Raw genomic sequence first — 20338 nt, forward strand, 5'->3', positions numbered from 1 at the left:
TTCATGAGATTATTAACCACAGTTGACAGCTCATGTTGCTCTCCTTATACCTTTTGGCAGTCCTCACTGACTTTTGACTGATGGTTTGAATTTGGATTACTGTCTTGAATCTCCTTAGTACCCTGGGCTGTGGTAGTCCTAGAAAATAAAACATTTCTTTACTAGGTTCTTTTTCTTCTTCATTTCTTTTTTCTTTTAGTTAGGATTTTAAATTAGAATTTTCATAAACTCGCTTGTATTAATACACTGGTATCTATTAGCTTCAGTTATTTGAGTCAGTAGTCTCCAGACTTAAAAATTTTGTGCTGTATCATTAAAAAAAAAAATTGACCACATTACCCCTGGTACATATCTATTTTATTTACGCTATATGTGTACCACTGAAGAAAATGGTAATACTTTATAAAATATGAACTTGTTAAATGAATTTTTTTAACGCTAAGCTAAAAATGAAACAAGTTTAAAATTATGAAGGGTGTTTTGGTCTTTAGCTAGTGTTTCAAGTTATAACATACCATTAGGCCAAGCTTCGTTATAATAGTGTATACAAATTCATATTTTAAGTAACCTGGATAATTTTTTTAAAATAGCCAGTTTCTTGTCAGAGATTAAGTAACCTGGATAATTTTTTAAAAGCCAGTTTCTTGTCAGAGATTATTAGATTAGGGTTTCTCAACATTGGTGCTGTTGATGTTTTGCAATGGATATGATTCTTGCTTGTGGGGTTTTGATCTGCAGTTGGGTGAATCCTAGGATGCAGAACTTGCAGGTATGGAGGGCCACTGTAAAAGTGGCATTTTGGGTGGGGCAGTAATACTATACATGGTAGGATGTTTAGCAGCTTCCCTGGCCTCTGCTCACAAGATGCCAGTAGTACCCCCCAGTAGAAACATTAAAAATGCCATGAGACATTTCCAAATGTCTTGAGGGGCAAAATTGCTTCTGGTTAAGAACCACTAGATTAGATCATTGTTTTTGTTTTTGTTTTGTTTTGTTTTCTTTTTTTTTAAAGACAGAGTTTCGCTCTTATTGCCCAGGCTAGAGTGCAGTGGCGCAATCTTGGCTCTCTGCAACCTCCACCTCCCGAGTTCAAGCGATTCTCCTGCCACAGCCCCCTGAGTAGCTGAAATTACAGGTGCCCACCACCACACCCTGCTAATTTTGTACTTTTAGTAGAGACAGGGTTTCTCCATGTTCGTCAGGCTGGTCTCAAACTCCCGACCTCAGGTGATCTGCCCGCCTCAGCCTCCCAGAGTGCTGGGATTACAGGTGTGAGCCACCGTGCCCGCTAGATCATTGTTTTTATCGTGTATTATGGATGACAAACAGCTTGTACTAGAGTAGGGTAAGTGTTAACTTTGATTTTTTTTCCCTCTAGCAGCAATAATGTTTTCTTCAGTATGAAGTTTAAGGTCTGTTTGTAGGAATTCTTTTAAGTCACTTATCCATTATATAAGGTTTAGTTTAAACTTGGTAACATAATCCATACATTTACTTAAATCAATATATGGGAGTCATAGTATGTCACAATGAGATAAATGCAAGAGGAGAGCCCCTGTCAAGTGTTCTGCCATATGGAATGCCCAGTCTTCAGCAGACCTCTTGACTGCATGTGTCACATCTCTGATACTAACCCTAAGTTAGGGTGCCTATGTAAATATTAAATGCCGAGGCCAGGCACAGTGGCTCATGGCTGTCATCCCAGCACTTTGGGAGGCCGAGGTGGACGGATCACAAGGTCAGGAGATCGAGACCATCCTGGCTAAACACAGTGAAACACCATCTCTACTAAAAATATAAAAAATTAGCCAGGCGTGGTGGCATGCGCCTGTAGTCCCAGCTACTTGGGAGGCTGAGGCAGGAGAATCGCTTGAACCCAGAAGGTTGCAGTGAGCCGAGATCATGCCACAGCACTGTAGCCTGGGTGACACAGCAAGACTCTGTCTCAAAAAAAAAAAAAAAAAAAAAAATTAAACAAGCATGGTGGCATGCATCTGTAGTCCCAGCTACTTGGGAGGCCAAGGTGGGAGGATTGCTTGAGCCCAAAAGTTTGAGCCTGTAATGAGCTGTGATCACACCACTGCACTCCAGCCTGGGTACAGAGTGAAACCCTACATCTCAAAAAATAAATACTAAATGCTTACTTTTTCTAATTTTCTAGATGAACACGTTAACTAAATAATGTAGCCTACCTATATCCCCAACAAGGAGTTTTCCTATGGGCCTTCAGGTGTATGTGCATACCTATTTTGTAAATGACTTGTTTGGCCATCACGTTGTAACTTACTGTTCAATTTGTGTCACTGCAGCCATATTACTGAAAAGGGAAAAGTAATTTTAGCTCTCTGAACTGACCTCCACCTAACCAAGTCATCAGGTTAACTGATGTTCTCCATTTCAAAAAATATTTGTGGTCAGATTAGGTGTGAATCATATTTAAAGGAAGACTGTTGGTCCTATATCAAAGATTAGAGAATGAATGTTCATTTTACAGTTTTAAGTTAAAATGTTTAAGGTCAGTGTTTACCATTGCTTATGATTCCCTGATTTAACTGACCTTTTCAGTTAACTAGCCACTAGGCATAATTACATTGACTGTAGGGGCTTCTTTTGTGCCACACCAGTGTTGGAATTGTGTTGATTTACTTGTGGAGTTGGAACTACAGATTCTCTCAGCAGCCTGCTTACTTACCTGGTTGTCTCAACTTGTAGCTGAATTATTTTTTTTTTTTTTTTTTTTTTTTGAGACGGGGTCTCGCGCTGTGTCACCCAGGCTGGAGTGCAGTGGCGCGATCTCGGCTCACTGCAAGCTCCGCCTCCCAGGTTCACGCCATTCTCCTGCCTCAGCCTCCGAGTAGCTGGGACTACAGGCGCCCGCCACCACGCCCGGCTAGTTTTTTGTATTTTTAGTAGAGACGGGGTTTCACCATGTTAGCCAGGATGGTCTCGATCTCCTGACCTCGTGATCCACCCGCCTCGGCCTCCCAAAGTGCTGGGATTACAGGCTTGAGCCACCGCGCCCGGCCTATAGCTGAATTATTATACAAAGTTTTCAAACTTTCTGTTTTGAAATGGTCATTTACTCAAAACCATGGCTTCCTCCTTGCTACCTTACAGGGTTGTTGTGAGAGTATTCCTCAGCAGTAGTTCAGACTCTCATTACTTCTTGCCTATAATTGTAGCATGGTTTTAATGGGATTCCCTGCCTCCAGTACCTCTCTGGCTTGTTGGTTAACATAAACATTATTGCCAGATTAAACATCCTGAAATATAATGTCTAATCAGAACAAAAGCCATTTATAACAATAAAAACTACATTAAAAATTACTTATGTCCTGGGCTTAGATGTGGTCTCTGCAATCAGATGTTCATTAAACAAATTATTTTTAAAAATACGTATGTACACACACACACACACGAATTCTGAATTGTGTTATGTGCCAAAAGAAAAAATACGGGGTGATGTGAGAGCTCAATGAGGATCAAATATAGATTGGCAGGAGGGTGATGAGGAGAGACTTCTTTGAGAAAGTTAGATTTAAACTATCTGAAGAAGCTGTGCTTAGTTTAGAAAAGTGCTAGGCAAAGAGTGTTCCAGGAAGAAGGAGTAGCATGTGTGAAGGCTCTGCTCTGCTTCTGAAATTGTGGAAGTTTATTGAGTATGGCATAGAGTGAATAGTGCCTGATGAGGCCGGAGGTAAGCTGGGATGAGATCTTTTCACATCTTGCACTCTATACTAAGAAGTTGAGGTTTTATTGTGAGTGACTGGGGAGCCATTAAAGGGTTTAAGGAAGGGAAGTGTTGTGAATCAGTTATGTGTTTTACAGATTCTACTCTGACTACAGAGTGGATGAGACTAGAATGGGAGTTAGAGCAAAAGAAGTGAGGAAACCAGTTAGAATTCCTTTTTAAGTAGTAGGTCAGAGAGAAAGGATGATAATTTTAACTAGAGTCATGACGGTAAACAAGGTAACACATGAAGTGATTATGTCATAGGCTATTACCATTACCCTGTGAAGAAAGTATGAGCAGAATAAGATTTAGAATAAACTTATCTAAGCCCATCTAATAAAGGGTGGTGTGAGGAACTGAAACAATGGATGTTTAAGGACATTTGGTCCTTGTCTCTAAAATAAAATCCAAACTCTGTTGAAGATTTTTCAGCCTACTCTTATTATCTTTATCCTCTCCCAAACTCTTACTCACCTGTGCTATAACCATACCAAACTATTGCAGTGAGTATCATGAACATGCCCTGTACCCTGATGCCACTGATGATTGTTTACTATGGCTAGAATACTCTTACTCCCCCACACACTTAACAAAACCCTACTCATTGTTTAGGATCCAGATCAAATATGAATGAAGCCTTCCAAATTTGCTTCCAGATTGATACTGCCCATTTATCTTCTTTTAACCATAGTAGTTCTTATTAGTATCACATTATGGTATATTATTCAGTAGATTTCTGCGTAACTGATTATGTGCCAGGTACTATGTGTAGACGTTATGGACATATCCACATGTAAAAATAGACACAGTTGCCACATTTGTGGAATCTACATTCTAACACAGACCTTGAAGGAAATCTGGGCACAAATATGTAACTAAATGTTAATAAGAGGTATGAAGGGATAGTAAAGGGTGCCTGCAGGTTTCTGAAACCCTAATAAGGCCCTTGAGGTCAAAATTATTTTCATAATCCTACTAAGATACTATTTGCCTTTTCATTTTCGTTCTCGTGAGTATATAGTAGTAATAGGATTTATGATATTGCAACAAATTGAATACAGAAGGTGGGAGAATCCAGATATCTTTTGTTAAGACAGACATTAAATAAATTGGCAAAAAAAAAAAAATTTAAAAACAGCCACTTTGGGGCCGGGCACAGTGGCTCACACCTGTAATCCCAGCACTCTGGGAGTCTGAGGTGGACAGATCACTTGAGGTCAGGAGTTCAAGACCAGCCTGGCCAACATGATGAAACCCTGTCTCTACCAAAAATATGGTAGCCAGGTGTGGTGGCACACGCCTGTAATCCCTCCCTGTAATCGGAAGGCTCAGAGGCAGGAGAATCGCTTAAACTCAGGAGGTGGAGGTTGGAGTGAGCTGAGATCGTGCCATTGCACTCCAGCCTAGGTGACAAGAGCAAGACTGTGTCTCAAAATAAATAAATAAATAAAAATGAATAGGCCACTTTGCCTTCTGATTGTTTTTTCATGTTTTGGAAAATGTGGTTATTTTTTTCATTAAAAAATAGATCACTTTTGTTAATTAGTTTTCTTGTCATTTTAAAGTGAATTTTAAACATTTCTTGGTTATAATTTTTAATGTGGTAAATACTGATAGCAATAAACTACATAGATAAAACCTTTCTAGGGTCCTCCATAATTTTTAAGAATATAAAAGGGCCAAGTGTGGTGGCTAACACCTGTAATCCCAACACTTTGGGAGGCCAATGCAGGAAGATCCAACATAGCAAGACCCTATCTCTACAAAAAATTTAAAAATTAGCCAGGCATGATGGTGTGTGCCTGTAGTCCTGGTTACTTGGGAGGCTGAGGTGAGAGAACCACTTGAGCCCAGCCCAGGGTTTGAGATTGTGGGGAGCCATGGTCATGCACTGCTTTCTTGCCTGGGCTACAGAGTGAGACCCTATCTCAAAAAAAAAAAAAAAATTATGTTTATACACACACACAGACACACACACACACACACACACACACACAAAGAGATTGTGAAACCAAAATGAGAGTGAGACCCTATCTCAAAAAAAAAAAAAAATTATGTTTACACACACACACACACACACACACACAGATTGTGAAACCAAAATGAGAATCCCTGTAATGGGGATCTTATTTAAATTGGGGGCTTCTAGAGAAGTGAAAGATATCTTATGTCTCCGTTAAACACTTACGTTCTAAAAATTAGGAATGTGGTTTTCTCCATATTTCCGAAAACTACAATTCTTTTTATATAATGAGTTTGTTGGTTGAATCTGATTTTTTAAAAAAAATTTTAATTAAAAAATTTTTTAATTTTTAAAAATATGGAGTGCTTCATGAATTTACATGTCATCCTTAGGCAAGGGCCATGCTAATCTTCTCTGTATTATTCCAATTTTAGTATATGTGCTGCTGAAGCAAGCACCAGATTTTGTTATCAAAGTCTACTGTAGATGCCCGTTCTTTCTTTAAGTTGTGGTTTGGTTGAAACCTTTGTTGGAAATACCGTCTTATTTCTGATTGCTGTAGGAAATAGAACTTGATTCAAATTCCTCTTTGGTATGAAGCTGGGAAGATTACTTATCTTGCTAAACCTTACCATTATTTATGTGTAACATGGAATACATTTTATCTTACTGTGGTGTAATGATTTAATGAACTAATGTATATGACCTGATTAATAAGTGACCAGAACGGAGACGATCCATAAAATGGTAATTCTTTTTATTTTATATACACAGCACATACATACTCGGGTTAGTTTCAGTTAGTGAGCAGAGAGGTCTGTGGATAAATCAGGATATAACAATCGTCATTCAAGGACATATTCACCATTCAGTGTATCAGAAGGCAGAAAGCCAGAATGATCTGTTGTATGGTTATTCATCTTTAGAAAAGGGAACAGAAAAGGTGGGCTTAGAATATTTTAAATAAGTAGCTCTATATTACAGTGTAGATGATTTATGGATGGGGTAGAGTTTTATGTGTCTGGCACTGCAAAAGTGCCTCACATTTACTAAATGAATAATATTAATTAACTAGAGATTCTTGAAAACACATTTTTAGAAGCCTTGAAAAAGATGTATACTACAGATTAAAGGCCAAGCCTGAGAAAGCTTACATGGCTAACTGGAAAAATAAATAAAGGTACCATAGAGGAAAAACAAAATTGCCCTGTGGGGAGAACGTGTGGTGTCATATGGTGTGACTAAATAGGATCCAGTGAGATAAGACAAGGTAGAGCATCTTGGGAGTGATTCCATGTTCCAAGGTTGAAAAATATTAACTACATTAAAGATAGTAAGCCAGTGAAAGAATCCTCAAGATCCCAGTGCAGAATGTTTGCCAAGAGATAAGAAGATCAACTGACTGCTTTGGTATTCATAGCAGAAAGCCATAGGAAAATTATCCTTTTGATACTCTTTTTTTGAAGAAGATAGGTCCTTTTTTTTTTTTTTTTGAAATGGAGTTTTGCTCTTGTTTCCTAGCTGGAGAGCAGTGGCACAATCTCGGCTTACTGCAGCCTCCACCTCCTGGGTTCAAACAATTCTCCTGCCTCAGCCTCCTGAGTAGCTGGGATTACAGGCATGCACCACCATGCCCGGCTAATTTTGTATTTTTAGTAGAGACAGGGTTTCTCCATGTTGGGCAGGTTGGTCTCGAACTCCTGACCTCAGGTGATCCACCCGCCTCGGACTCCCAAAGTGCTGGGATTACAAGTGTGAGTCACTGCGCCTGGCCAAAGATAGGTCCTTTTTAAAGACAGATACTTAGAGCCAGGTGCTGTGGCTCATGCCTGTAATCCCAGCACTTTGGGAGGCTGAGGCAGGTAGATCACCTAAGGTCTGGAGTTCGAGACCAGCCTAACCAACATGGTGAAACCCAGTCTCTACTAAAAATACAAAAATTAGCTGGGCGTGGTGGCATACGCCTGTAGTCCCAGCTACTCAGGCGACTGAGACAGGAGAATTGCTTGAACCCCTGGGAGGCAGAGGTTGCAGTGAGCCGAGATCACACCTCTGCCCTCCAGCCTGTGTGACAGAGCAAGACTCCATCTCAAAAAAAAAAAAAAAAAAAAAAAATACTTTGATAAATAATAGTTATTTCTCATTTTATTTCTCATTTGAGATGATCTCAAAGTTGGCTAAAGTGACTCACAGGTTTGGACCTATAAATTGCTTTCATTTTAAATATTAGGTTGGTGCAAAAGTAATTTTGGTTTTTGCCACCCAATAGAGAGGATTGTAGGCATTTTTTTTCTTTGTATAACAACTGTAAAGCATTGCAGGAATTATATGTAGAATAATAGGCATACTTTGTTTTATTATGTTTCATTTTATTGTACTGTACAGATGTGTTTTTTTGTTTGTTTGTTTTTAACAAATTGAAGATTGGTGGCAACCCTACATCAAGCAAGTCTGTTAGCACCATTTTTCCAACAGCACATGCTCACTTTGTGTCTCTGTGTCACCTTTTAGTAATTCTTGAAATATTTCAAATTTTATCCGTTTTGGTGTTCTGTGATCTTCCATGATACTATTGTAATTGTTTTGGGGTGCCACAAACCACACCCATGTAAGGCAGTGAACTTAATCAGTAAATGATGTGTGTGTTCTCACTGCTCCACTGGCTGGCTGTTTCCCCAGCTCTTCTCCAGCCTCCCCATGCCCTGAGACACAACAATGTTGAAGTTAGGCCAATTAATAACCCTACAATGGCCTCTAAGTATTCAAGTGAAACCAAGAGTCACATGTCTCTTGAAATCAAAAGTAAGAAATGATTAAGCTTAGTGAAGAAGGCGTGTCAAAAAGCCTTTTGTGCCAAACAGCCAGGTTGTAAATGTAAAGGCAAAGTTTTGCAAGGAAACTACAAGTGCTACTCCAGCGAATACATGAACAATAAGAAAGCAAAACATGCTCATGCCTGTAATCCCAGCACTTTAAGAGGCCAAGGTGGGAGGATCACTTGAAGCTAGGAGTTCGAGACCAGCCTGGCCATCATAGTGAGACCTCGTTTCTGTTAATTTAAAAAAAGCAAGCAAGCAGAACAGCCTAATTGCTGATATGGAGAAAGTTTTAGTGATCTGGATAGAAGATCAAACCAGCCGCAACATTCCTTTAAGTCAATGACTGGCTTTAAAGCTTCAAAGGACAGGCTGACTCTGTTATTAGAGGCTAATGCAGCTGGTGACTTTAAGTTGAAGCCAGTGCTCATTTATCATTCCAAAAATCCTAGGGCCCTTTGGAATTCTGCAAAATTTACTCTGTTTGTGCTCTGTAAATGGAACAATGAAGCCTGGATGACAGCACATTTTTTTACAGCATGATTTACTGATTATTTTAAGCCCACTGTTGAGACCCACTGCTCAGAAGAAAAAAATATCCCTTCCAACATATTACTACTCATTGACAATGTACCTGGTCACCCAGGTACACTCTGATGATGTACAAGGAAGATTAATGTTCTCTTTTGTTTTTTATGTGTGTGTGCTTTTTTTGTTTTGAGACAGGGTCTCACTCTGTTGCCCAGGCTGGTGTGCAGTGGTGTGATCATAGCTATCTGCACCCTTGAACCCCTGAGCTCTAGTAATCCTCCTGCCCCAGCTTCCTGAGTAGGTGGGACCACAGGCATGCACCACAATGCTCAGCTAATTTTTTTTTTTTTTTTTTTTTTTTTTTTTGAGGCAGAATCTTGCCCAGGCTGGAGTGCAGTGGCCGGATCTCAGCTCACTGCAAGCTCCGCCTCCCGGGTTCACGCCATTCTCCTGCCTCAGCCTCCCGAGTAGCTGGGACTACAGGCGCCCGCCACCTCGCCCGGCTGGTTTTTTGTATTTTTTAGTAGAGATGGGGTTTCACCGTGTTAGCCACGATGGTCTCGATCTCCTGACCTCGTGATCCGCCCATCTCGGCCTCCCAAAGTGCTGGGATTACAGGCTTGAGCCACCGCGCCCGGCTTTTTTTTTTTTTAAAGATAGAGACGGGGTCTGACTATGTTTCCCAGGCTAGTTTCACAAACTCCTGGTCTCAAATGATCCTCTTGCCTCAGTAATGTTTTTCCCAACCACTAATATAACATTCATTCTGCAGCCCATGGATCAAGGAATAATTTTGACTTTCAATTCTTATTTAAGAAGTATCTTTCATTAGGCTATAGCTACCATAGATAGTTATTCCTCTGATGGATCTGGGTAACATTAATTGAAAACCTTCTGCAAATTATTCACCTTTCTAGATGCCATTAAGAATGTTTGTGATTCATGAGAGGAGGTCAAAATAGCACCATTAATAGGAGTTTGGAAGACGTTGATTCTAATGCTTGTGGATGACTTTGAGGGGTTCAAAACTTCAGTGGAGGAAGGAATTGCAGGTGTGGTAGAAATAGCAAAATAACTAGAATTAGAAGTGGAGCCTAGAGATGTGACCGAATTGCTACAATGTCATGGTAAAACTTGAACAAATGAGAAGTTGCTTCTTACAGATGAGCAAAGAAAATGATTTTTTGGCCGGGCGCGGTGGCTCAAGCCTGTAATCCCAGCACTTTGGGAGGCCGAGACGGGCAGATCACGAGGTCAGGAGATCGAGACCATCCTGGCTAACATGGTGAAACCCCGTCTCTACTAAAAAATACAAAAAACTAGCCGGGCGAAGTGGCGGGCGCCTGTGGTCCCAGCTACTCGGGAGGCTGAGGCAGGAGAATGGCGTGAACCCGGGAGGCGGAGCTTGCAGTGAGCTGAGATCCGGCCACCGCACCCCAGCCTGGGCGACAGAGCCAGACTCAGTCTCAAAAAAAAAAAAAAAGAAAATGATTTTTTGAGATTGGATTTACTCCTGCTGAAGATGCTGTGAACACTGATAAAATGACAGCAAAATATATAGAATTTTACATAAAATTAGTTGATGAAGCACTAGCACAGTTGAGAGGACTGACTCCAAGTTTGAAAGTAGTTCTACTGTGGTTCAGATGCTATCAGACCATATTGCCTGGTTCAGATAAATCTTTTGTGAAAAGAAGTCAGTCGGCACAGCAGACTTCATTGTTGTCTTGTTTTGAGAAATTGCCGGTCGGGCGTGGTGGCTCACGCCTGTAATCCCAGCACTTTGGGAGGCCAAGGCGGGCAGATCACCTGAGGTCAGGAGTTCAACACCAGCCTGACCAACCTGGTGAAACCCCGTCTCTACTAAAAATACAAAAATTAGCCAGGCGTGGCAGGCACCTGTAATATCCCAGCTACTCAGGAGGCAGAGGCAGGAGAATTGCTTGAACCCAGGAGGCAGAGATTGCAGTGAGCCAAAATTGTGCAACTGCACTTCCAGCCTGGGAAACAGAGCGAGACTCCCATCTTAAAAAAAAAAAAAAGAAAGAAAGAAATTGCCACAGTTACCCTAACCTTTAGCAACCACTGACTTGATCAGGCAGCAGCCATCGACACTGAGGCAAGACCCTCCACCAACACAAAGATGATGACTCGCCCAGGTAATTGTTAGTGGTTTTTAACACTATTTTAAAATGAAGATATGTACGTTCTTTTTTTAGAATAATGCTATTGGACATTACTAGACTACATTATAGTCTACACTTTTTTGTTGTTAATTTAAAAATTGTGGGCCGGATCAGTGGCTCACCTCTGTAATCCCAGCACTTTGGGAGGGTGAGGCAGGCAGATCACAAGGTCAAGAGATCAAGACCATCCTGGCCAACATGGTGAAACCCCATCTCTACTGAGAATACAAAAATTAGCTGGGTGTGGTGGCACATGCCTGTAGTAGCAGCTGCTCGTGAGGCTGAGGCAGGAGACTCTCTTGAACCCGGGAGGCGGAGGTTGCGGTGAGCCAAGATTGCGGCACTGCACTCCAGCCTGGCAACAGAGCAAGTCCCTGTCACCAAAAAAAAAAACAAATTTTTTTTTTGGCCAGACGTGGTATTTCACACCTGTAATCCTGGCTCTTTGGGAGGCTGAGGCAGGCGGATCACTTGAGGTCAAGAGTTCGAGACTAGCCTGACCAACATGGTGAAACCGCGTCTCTACTAAAAATACGAAAAAATTAGTTGAACTTGGTGGCGCATGCCTGTAATCCCAGCTGCTTGGAATGCTAAGGCAGGAGAATCGCTTGAACCCAGGAGGCAGAGGTTGCAGTGAGCTGAGATTGCACCACTGCACTCCAGCCTGGGCAACAGAGCAAGACTCCATCTCAAAGGGAAGAAAAAATGGATATGTATAGTTTTACATATTTCTGGAGTACGTGTGATATTTTGATATAGGTATACAGTGCGTGATGCTGAAGTCAAGGTGATTGGGATACCCGTCACCTTAAACATTTATCTTTGTGCTGGGAACATTACCGTTCTTCTTTTCTAGCTATTTTGAAATATACAATAAATTGTTAACTATAATATCCCTACTATATCAAATACTAGAACTTATTCCTTCTGTCCAATTGTATGTTTGTACCCATTAACCAACTTCCCTTTATCCCCTTCTCCCTCCTTTTCTTCCCAGACTCTGATAACCACTACACTACTGTTTACCTCCATGAGATCCTTTTTTTTTTTTTTTTTTTTTTATTTTCAAAAACAACTTTATTCATGACACATATTAAAAAAAAATTCCCACCCCTGGAAATGAGCTAAAAAAATAAACAAAATCCACCTCCCACCTCCCTGTTCCCACTTCCTCCCATTCCCTCCAAATAAAAGGGAAAAAAGGCAAAGAAAAAAACAAAAAAACAAAACAAAACAACTGAAAAACAAAAACACCCCTAAACCCCCCAAAACAAGGTAGTGCATTTCCCCAGGGGGAAGGGGAATTTACACTGGAGCCGCTGGGAGCGGATCGGAGATCTTCCGGCTACAGAAACCTGCAAAGAAAGACACTCAAAACAGAAAAAGAAACACAAAAGGAAACAAAATAGATCACCAGGCAATCTGGAGGGGCAGGGAGCCGGAGAAGAGGGGTGGGGTGGGTGGTAGACCTGGCTGGACAGGAGCAGGCAGGAGGGGACTGTGAAAGGCGAGAAGACGGAGGGAAGGTAACAAGCAGAACAGTTTGGTGTCCTTCCAGAGCCCTGGGTAAAAAAAAAACCTCCTACCACCCACGCCCACCTACCCTTGAGCAGCCCCCAAGGGGACGAAGTGGGGCAGGGAAACATGGGGAGCAGCTTGCGCAGTTGAGACGTGTCCATGGCGAATCCCCAGAGTGAATAAGCAGCCCCCTGCCCCACTCCCTGGGCCTTCCCCTACTCCCCAAAGCAGGTCCCTCCTCAGCAGTTAGTTATGGGATTCTCCCCCCTTCCACAGTATATCTTTTTTTTAAAAAATATTTTTTTTCCATCAAGGTCATCTTCTGTTTTTCTTTTTTTTTTTTTTAATTCTTTTTTTTTTCCTTCTTTCCTCTTTTTTTCCTCTCTCTCCTCCTAATACACACTTTTTTTAGTAAGGGGAATACCATGATGTCGCTCTAGCCCGGCCCCTGTAGACACGACCCCGGGGCCTGCTGTTAAAACCACTGTAGAATCGAGAGCGGGAACTGTTGTAGTTGGTGGTCCGGGCGCGGTAGCGGGCTCGTGGAAAACCCCGGTCTGTTGTGCTGATGCCTGGTCTGTTGGTTCGTTTTGGGATCACGTTGATTTGCCTTCCTCTAAATAGGGACTCATCTAAGGCCAAGGAAGTCCTCATTGGCTCTTTGTCTGAGAACTCTATATATGCAAACCCTTTGGAATGGCGACTAAATTTGGCAGAGAGTTTGGTAACGCGGTTGACCGAACCACAGCCATGACAGTGAGCTTCCAGCTCTTCTGCTGTTGCACCATAGTCCACTTTACCAACATAGATGGAACCGGCATCAGCCTCCATCTTCTCCTCAATGTACATGATCTCTGGGCCAGCATTGCCTGGAGGTGGACTCATATTCATCTACTTCTCTAACTCGTTCTGTAGCTCCTTTAGCTTCTCAGCTTCTTCCTCCATCCTCCTGACTCCCGCTTTGATAGCTTCTAGCACCGGGTCCTCAATGGCGCCGTCCCCGGGGTCACCCTCTACCAGTCCCGGCTCTTCCTCTTCCTCTTGGCTGCAGGGGTTCCCGAACCAGGCCCAGGGCCCGGAGCTCCCGGGCGAGGGGCGAGGGGCGTGGGGCCGGGGCGGCTTCTCTTCAGACTGGGGCTCCAGCTCGGACTCCAGCAGCAGTTCCTCAGGCTCCATTTCCTCACACTCCAGGCCATTCCTTTCGTCCCCTGCGCCCCCCGGGGCCCCCTCCCCGGCCTCCCCACCGGCCCCAGGCACAAGATGGCGCCGCCGCCCCGGCCCGGAGCCCCGACCGCCCGCAGCCCCCGCTGCTGCTGCCGCCGCCGCCGCCGCCGCCATCGCCCCATGAGATCCTTTATGTATTTTGGATACAGATCCTAACTAAATCCATGACTTGCAGCTATTTTCTTGCATTCTGTAGGTTTTTTTTCACTTTCTTGAGAATATTCATTGCACAAAAGGTTTTAATTTTGTTGAAGTACAATTTGTCATTTTTTTTGTTGTTGTTGCTCATACTTTTGGTGTCATATCAAAGAATCCACTGCTAAATCCAAGGTCATTAAGATTTACCCCTATGTTTTCTTCTAGGAGTTTTATTATTTTAGCTACTATGTCATGTATTCATTTTGAGGGCTTTTAAAACATGGTGTGAGGTAGAGGTGGACTTTTCTAGCTATAAATTGTCCTCTGAGCATTGCTTTTGCTGTATTCCATCAGTTTTGGTATGTGTGTTTTTTGTTTTCATTTGTCTAAAAGTATTTCCTAATTTCTCTTGTGATTTCTTTTTTGATCTTGTATCTATTCAAGAGGGATATTGTGTATAATGTTTTTTGTACAATGTTTCATATTAGTGTAAAGGTGATGCTGGCATCATAAAGTGAGTTGGAAATTATTTACTCCTTTTCTGTTTCATGGAAGACATTTTATAGAGGTAGTCTTTTTTTTTTTTTGAGACAGAGTCTCGCTCTGTCGCCCAAGCTGGAGTGCAGTGGCCAGATCTCAGATCACTGCAAGCTCCGCCTCCTGGGTTTACGCCATTCTCCTGCCTCAGCCTCCCGAGTAGCTGGGACTACAGGCGCCCGCCACCTCGCCTGGCTAGTTTTTTTGTATTTTTTAGTAGAGACGGGGTTTCACCGTGTTAGCCACGATGGTCTCGATCTCCTGACCTCGTGATCCGCCCGTCTCGGCCTCCCAAAGTGCTGGGATTACAGGCTTGAGCCACCGCGCCCGGCCTATAGAGGTAGTCTTATATCTTCTTTAAATATTTGATAGAACTTGCCACTAGAGATTTATTTTTAGAAAGGTTTTTAACTATGAGTTTAATTTCCTTAATAGTTACAAGATCATTCAGATTATCTGTTTTATCTTGTGAGAGTTTCGTTTTTCTTTGGTTTTTGAGGAATTGGTTCATTTTTTTCTAACATTTTGAATTTATGTAGAGTTTTTCATAGTATTAATCTTTAAATGTCTGTGTGTAGGGGAGTCTGTATTTCATTCTTTTTTTATTACTGATATTGTTAATTTGTGTCTTCCCTTTTTGTTTGTCAGTTTTGCTAGAGATTTATACATTGTATTGGTCTATTCAACAAACAAGCTTTTGTTTTCATCATTTTTTTTCTGTTTTCAATCTCATGAATTTCTGCTTTTTGTTATTTTTGTGTTGCTTTCCTTGGGTTTATTTTTTGTTCTTCATGTTTCTTAAGATAGATTTGCAACTGTTTTTCTTTGCTGATATAACAGTATCAATTTAAGAGCAGGGCTTAGTGGCGCATGCCTGTAATTCCAGCTATTTGGGAGGCTGAGATGGTAGCATCATTTGAGCCTAGGAGTTTGAAACTAGACTGTGCAACATACAAGACCCCCCCCCCAATCTCTGAAAAAAACTGAAAAAAAAAAATGGCATAAGCTTAATGATATTAGTTCACTGTAGCACTACTGTAGTTGCATCCCACAGATTTAGTATGTTGTATTTTCATTCAGTTGAATACTGAACTAGCCTTGTGATCCTGGAATTAACCTTATTGTCATGTTTATTATGCCTTTTATAATTGCTGGATTCAATATGCTAATATTTTGCTAATGATTATGAGGAATGTTAGTATGTAGTTTGGGGCTTCCATTTGACCCAAAGATTATTTAGAAATGTGCTGTTTAATTTTCAAGGGTTTAGAGATTTTCCTATTAGCTTTCTATTTCTAGTTTAATTCTATTATGGTCAGAGAACAAACGTTTGTGTGTTTTTTTAAGCTTGTGAAAGTTTGTCTTATGACTCAGAAGAATGTGGTCTGTTTTGGTGAGTGTTCCATGTGCATGTGACAAGAACATGTATTCAACTGTTAAGTAGAATGTTACATAAATATCAATCAGATCAGGTGAGTTGATGATGTTCATTTCTTCTATATTACTAATTTTCTGTCTACTAGTTCTATTAAAGGAGTGCTGAAGTCATCAAATATAATTAAGAATTTGTTTTCCTATTTGTAATGTTCTGTAAGTTTTTATTTCATGTTCTTTGAAGCTCCATTATTAGGTGCGTATACATTAGTTATGCTTTCTATTATGTGAATTATATTTGAAATGAATTACTCATAGATTACATATAGTTGGGTCATTTTTAAAATTCATTCTAACAATCTTGTCTTTTAATTTGTATCTATAGACTATTTACATTTAATGTAATTTGGGTATGTTTAGATTTGGGTTTATCAGTTTAGTAATTTGTTTTCTCTTAGCTGCTTCTGTTTTCCATTACTCTGTCTTTCCTGCATTCTTTTAGATTGTTTGAACAATTTTTAGCCATTCTGTTTTAATTTACCTGTTGTGGCTTAAAAATTCTTAACTCTCCATGTAGTTTTAGTGATCAATCCAGAGATTACATTATAAAAACTTAACATTTTCACCACCTGCTTTAAAATAAATTCATTTATTTTAAGTGGATTATGGTCCACTTAAAGAAATGTTAAAACTACGTGGGTCTCTTCATCCAGTCTCCTCCTTTTCTCTTATTGTTAGCTGTATGTTACATTTCCATTAATTGAAAGCTTCATTGGGCAGTGCTGTTGTTTTTACTTCCAACCATTAAACATATTAAAGGAAACTAAGAGGAGAGGGTTAGTGTATTTTTGTCTGCATGTTTACCATTTTCCTTACTCCTCAACGTACTCTTCCTGGTTACCTCCTGGTATCATTTCCCTTCTGTGTGAGAAATTTCTTTTAGCAATTCTTTTAGAACAGGTCTGCTGGTAGCAAATTCTCTTAGTTCCCATTTATCTGAAAATATCTTTGTTTTATGATCATTCTGAAAGATACTTTAACTGGATATAGAATTTTAGCTTGACAGTTTTCTTCTCTTTCAGCACTTTAAAATGTGTAACTTCCTTCTGGCCTTCATGGTTTCTGCTGAAAAACCTGTCGTTATTTGAAGTGGTGTTCCCCTATATTTTATGGATTGTTTGTCTCTGTTTTCAAGATTTCTAGGCTGGGTGCAGTGGCTCACACCTGTAATCCCAGCACTTTGGAAGGCCGAGGCGGGTGGATCACCTGAGGTCGGGAGTTCGAGACCAGCCTGGCCAACATGGTGTAATCGTGTCTGTACTAAAAGTACAAAATTTAGCCAAGCATAGTCACGGGCACCTGTAATCCCAGCTTCTGGGGAGGCTGAGGCAGGAAAATCACTTGAGCCCGGGAGGCAGAGGTTGCAATGAGCTGAGATAACTTTTGCACTCCAGCCTGGGTGACAGAGTACGATGCTATCCCAAAAAATAATAGTAATTTTTTGTGTTTCATTGTCACCACTTTATGATGTGTGAGGATAAATACATACATAAATTCTATGTATTTATCCATTTTGGGATTCACTGACCTTTTTGAATCTGTAGTTTTATGTCGTTTGTCAGATTTGGGAAGGCTTTTGATATTATTTTTTCAGATATTTTTAATCATCCTATTATTTGCTTTTAGAAGTTCACTGACACAGATGTGAGATCTTTTTGTGACTGTCCCATAGATCCCTGATATATTACTCTATTCTCGAATTGCTATAAAGAAATGCCTGAGACTAGGTAATTTATAAAGAAAAGAGGTTCAGTTAGCTCATGGTTCTGCAGACTGTACAGGAAACATAGCAGATTCTACTTCTGTGGAGGCCCCAGGAAACTTAAAATCATGGTGAAAGGTGTAAAGGGGAAGCAGGCATATCTCTCATGGCTGGAGCAGAAGCAAGAGATGGGGAGGGTGCCACATACTTTTAAATGACCAGATCTTATAAAAACTCACTATCACAATGACAGCACTAAGGGGGATGGTGTTAAGCCATGAGAAACCACTTCCACGATCCAATTATCTCCCACCAGGCCCCACCTCCAATATCGGGGATTACATTTGAACATGAGATTTGGGCGGGGACCTAGATTCAAACCATATCACCTTGGTTCTGTTCATTTTATTTTAATCCCCACAGCTACATCAAGTGGAGACCCTGGTTCTCTCCCCGCTCTTAGAATGTTGGCTCTTTTGAAGATGCTATTGTTGCTGCTGCCACCATGGGGTTACTTGAGGGTTAGGGTGAGAAAAGTGAAGGGAAAAAACTGAGACACTATCTTTGAATGTTATTTCTTTTTTTTTTCTTTGAGCTAGAACTGGCGAGCTTCCCCCAGAGCTCTCTGTACCCCAGTGCCCCCTTCTGGGTTGGCTGAGAGATACTAGAATTTCTTTTAAAAAATAAACTTTTTAAACTTTTTTTCTTTGCCTTTTTTTTTTTTTTTACTTCTTTTTCTTTTAAAAAGTGAACTTTTTTTAGGCCAGTCGCAGTGGCTCACGCCTGTAATCCCAGCACTTTGGGAGGCCAAGGTGGGGGCAGAATACAAGGTCAGGAGATCGAGGCCATCCTGGCTAACATGATGAAACCCCGTCTTTACTGAAAATACAAAAATTAGCTGGGCCTGGTGGCACGTGCCTGTAATCCCAGCTACCCAGGAGGCTAAGGCAGGAGAATCGCTTGAACCAGGGAGTTGGAGGTTGCAGTGAGTCGAGATCATGCCACTGCACTGCAGCCTGGCGACAGAGCAAGACTCCGTCTCAAAAAAAAAAAAAAAAGTAAACTCACTGATGGTTTTGTGATGATTGAGATCCTTGTCCTCTATCCCAATCTGTCTACTGCTATTTACTTCCAGCGTTCTCGATTAGCTGCTCTGTGTGTTCTCTCCAAGTTTTATAGTTGGACTACATCTTTGAAGTGTGTTCCCACCCCCCATAATGTGTGACTACTAATATTTCTGCCCAATTTGTTTGTTTTTTTTTCCCTTGTTTTTATTTTTATTCTTGGCTTCCTAGGGGTTGCTCCTGTCTTTCCATAGCTTAATGTCAAGCTAAAAATATTTTGTTTAAATATTTCAGGGCCAGTAAGGTTTCTGTTCTTTCTTTGTGTGTCTATCTGTGTATCAGGGAGCATATTCAAACTTCAGGCCACCATGTTGCCTGACCTGGCTTTTGTTTTCCTTCAGGCTCCTCTGTGTCTCCTGTGTGCATGAACATGCAGAGGCTCAGTCAGTCAAGGATGTGTGCAGTTGTGGGCCCTGTCCAGACTTTGTAGCACATGCTTGCAGTGTCCATTCAATCAGTGGTGTGTAGAAAGTGCATGAAGCCCCCAACTTGCAGTGGAGGTTATCATTTAAATTCACAGTACTCCAAATCAATTGACAACACCTTCACACACACAGTTTCTAGCTGAACACATAGCAACAGAGGGAGAGATTGGCCAGTCATCAGAAGAAGGGCTGGCAGCAGCCTCAAGCAAAAATGCCACAGGGCATGGTGGCTCACACCTCTTATTTCAACACTTTCGGAGTCCAAGGTGGGTGGATCACCTGAGGTCGGGAGTTCGAGACCAGCCTGGCCAACATGGTGAAACCCTGTCTGTACTAAAGATACAGAAATTGCCAGGTATGGTGGCGCATGCCTGTAATCCCAACTACCTGGGAGGCTGAGACAGGAGAATCGCTGGAACCTGGGAGGCGGAGGTTGCAGTTAGCTGAGATCGTACCATTGCACTCCAGCCTGGTCGACAAGAGCAGAACTCCGTCTCAAAAAAAAAAAAAAAAAAAAAAAAGCCACAGACTGTGATGTTCTTACTCAGATTCAGCCTTTCAACCTTTGGCTGAATTCCAGAGCACTGAAATGGTTGTTTTGACGGTTTTGTTCAGCTTTATAGTTGCTTTTGGGGGAGAGGATTTATCAACGTACTCATTTCATCATGCCAGAAGTAGTAGTATTGATATGATTTTTTATATATATCTTAGAATTTTGAAGATACTGTTCCCTTATTTTCTAGTATACAACAATCTGATTCTTGTTTTTTATTCCTTAGAATTTTATTGGTACTTTCTTGTTTCCTTTTGAGTTTAATTTACCAAGATTTGTTTAATTTTCTCTCTCTCCAAGCACCCAGGCTGGAGTGCAGTAGTACAATCATGGCTCACTGCAGCCTCCACCTCCTGGGCTCAAGTGATTCTCCCTCTTTGGCCTTCTAAATAGCTGGGACTACAGACACATGCCACCATACCTGGCTAATTTTTTTTTTTTTTTTTTTGGTAGA

General features: G+C 41.2%; 1 protein-coding gene, 1 non-coding gene and 1 pseudogene across 10 annotated transcripts in view; 1 reads left to right on the forward strand and 2 right to left on the reverse strand.

Moving 5' to 3' along the window:
- The window catches only part of BRAF (B-Raf proto-oncogene, serine/threonine kinase), a 203937-nt gene that overhangs the window by 36793 nt on the left and 146806 nt on the right, over positions 1-20338 (forward strand). The window lies entirely within an intron of this gene.
- Positions 6048-6154, reverse strand: LOC116274859. The gene has a single exon (XR_004183613.1). It is a non-coding gene; the product is annotated as a U6 spliceosomal RNA (small nuclear RNA).
- On the reverse strand, positions 12901-14085 carry LOC103881195 (annotated as a pseudogene). Its single transcript, XR_002519791.2, has one exon. The product of XR_002519791.2 is annotated as a polyadenylate-binding protein 2 pseudogene (transcript).

Source organism: Papio anubis, chromosome 4, assembly GCF_008728515.1.
Source record: "Papio anubis isolate 15944 chromosome 4, Panubis1.0, whole genome shotgun sequence".
In the NCBI taxonomy this organism is placed as follows: Eukaryota; Metazoa; Chordata; class Mammalia; order Primates; family Cercopithecidae; genus Papio; species Papio anubis.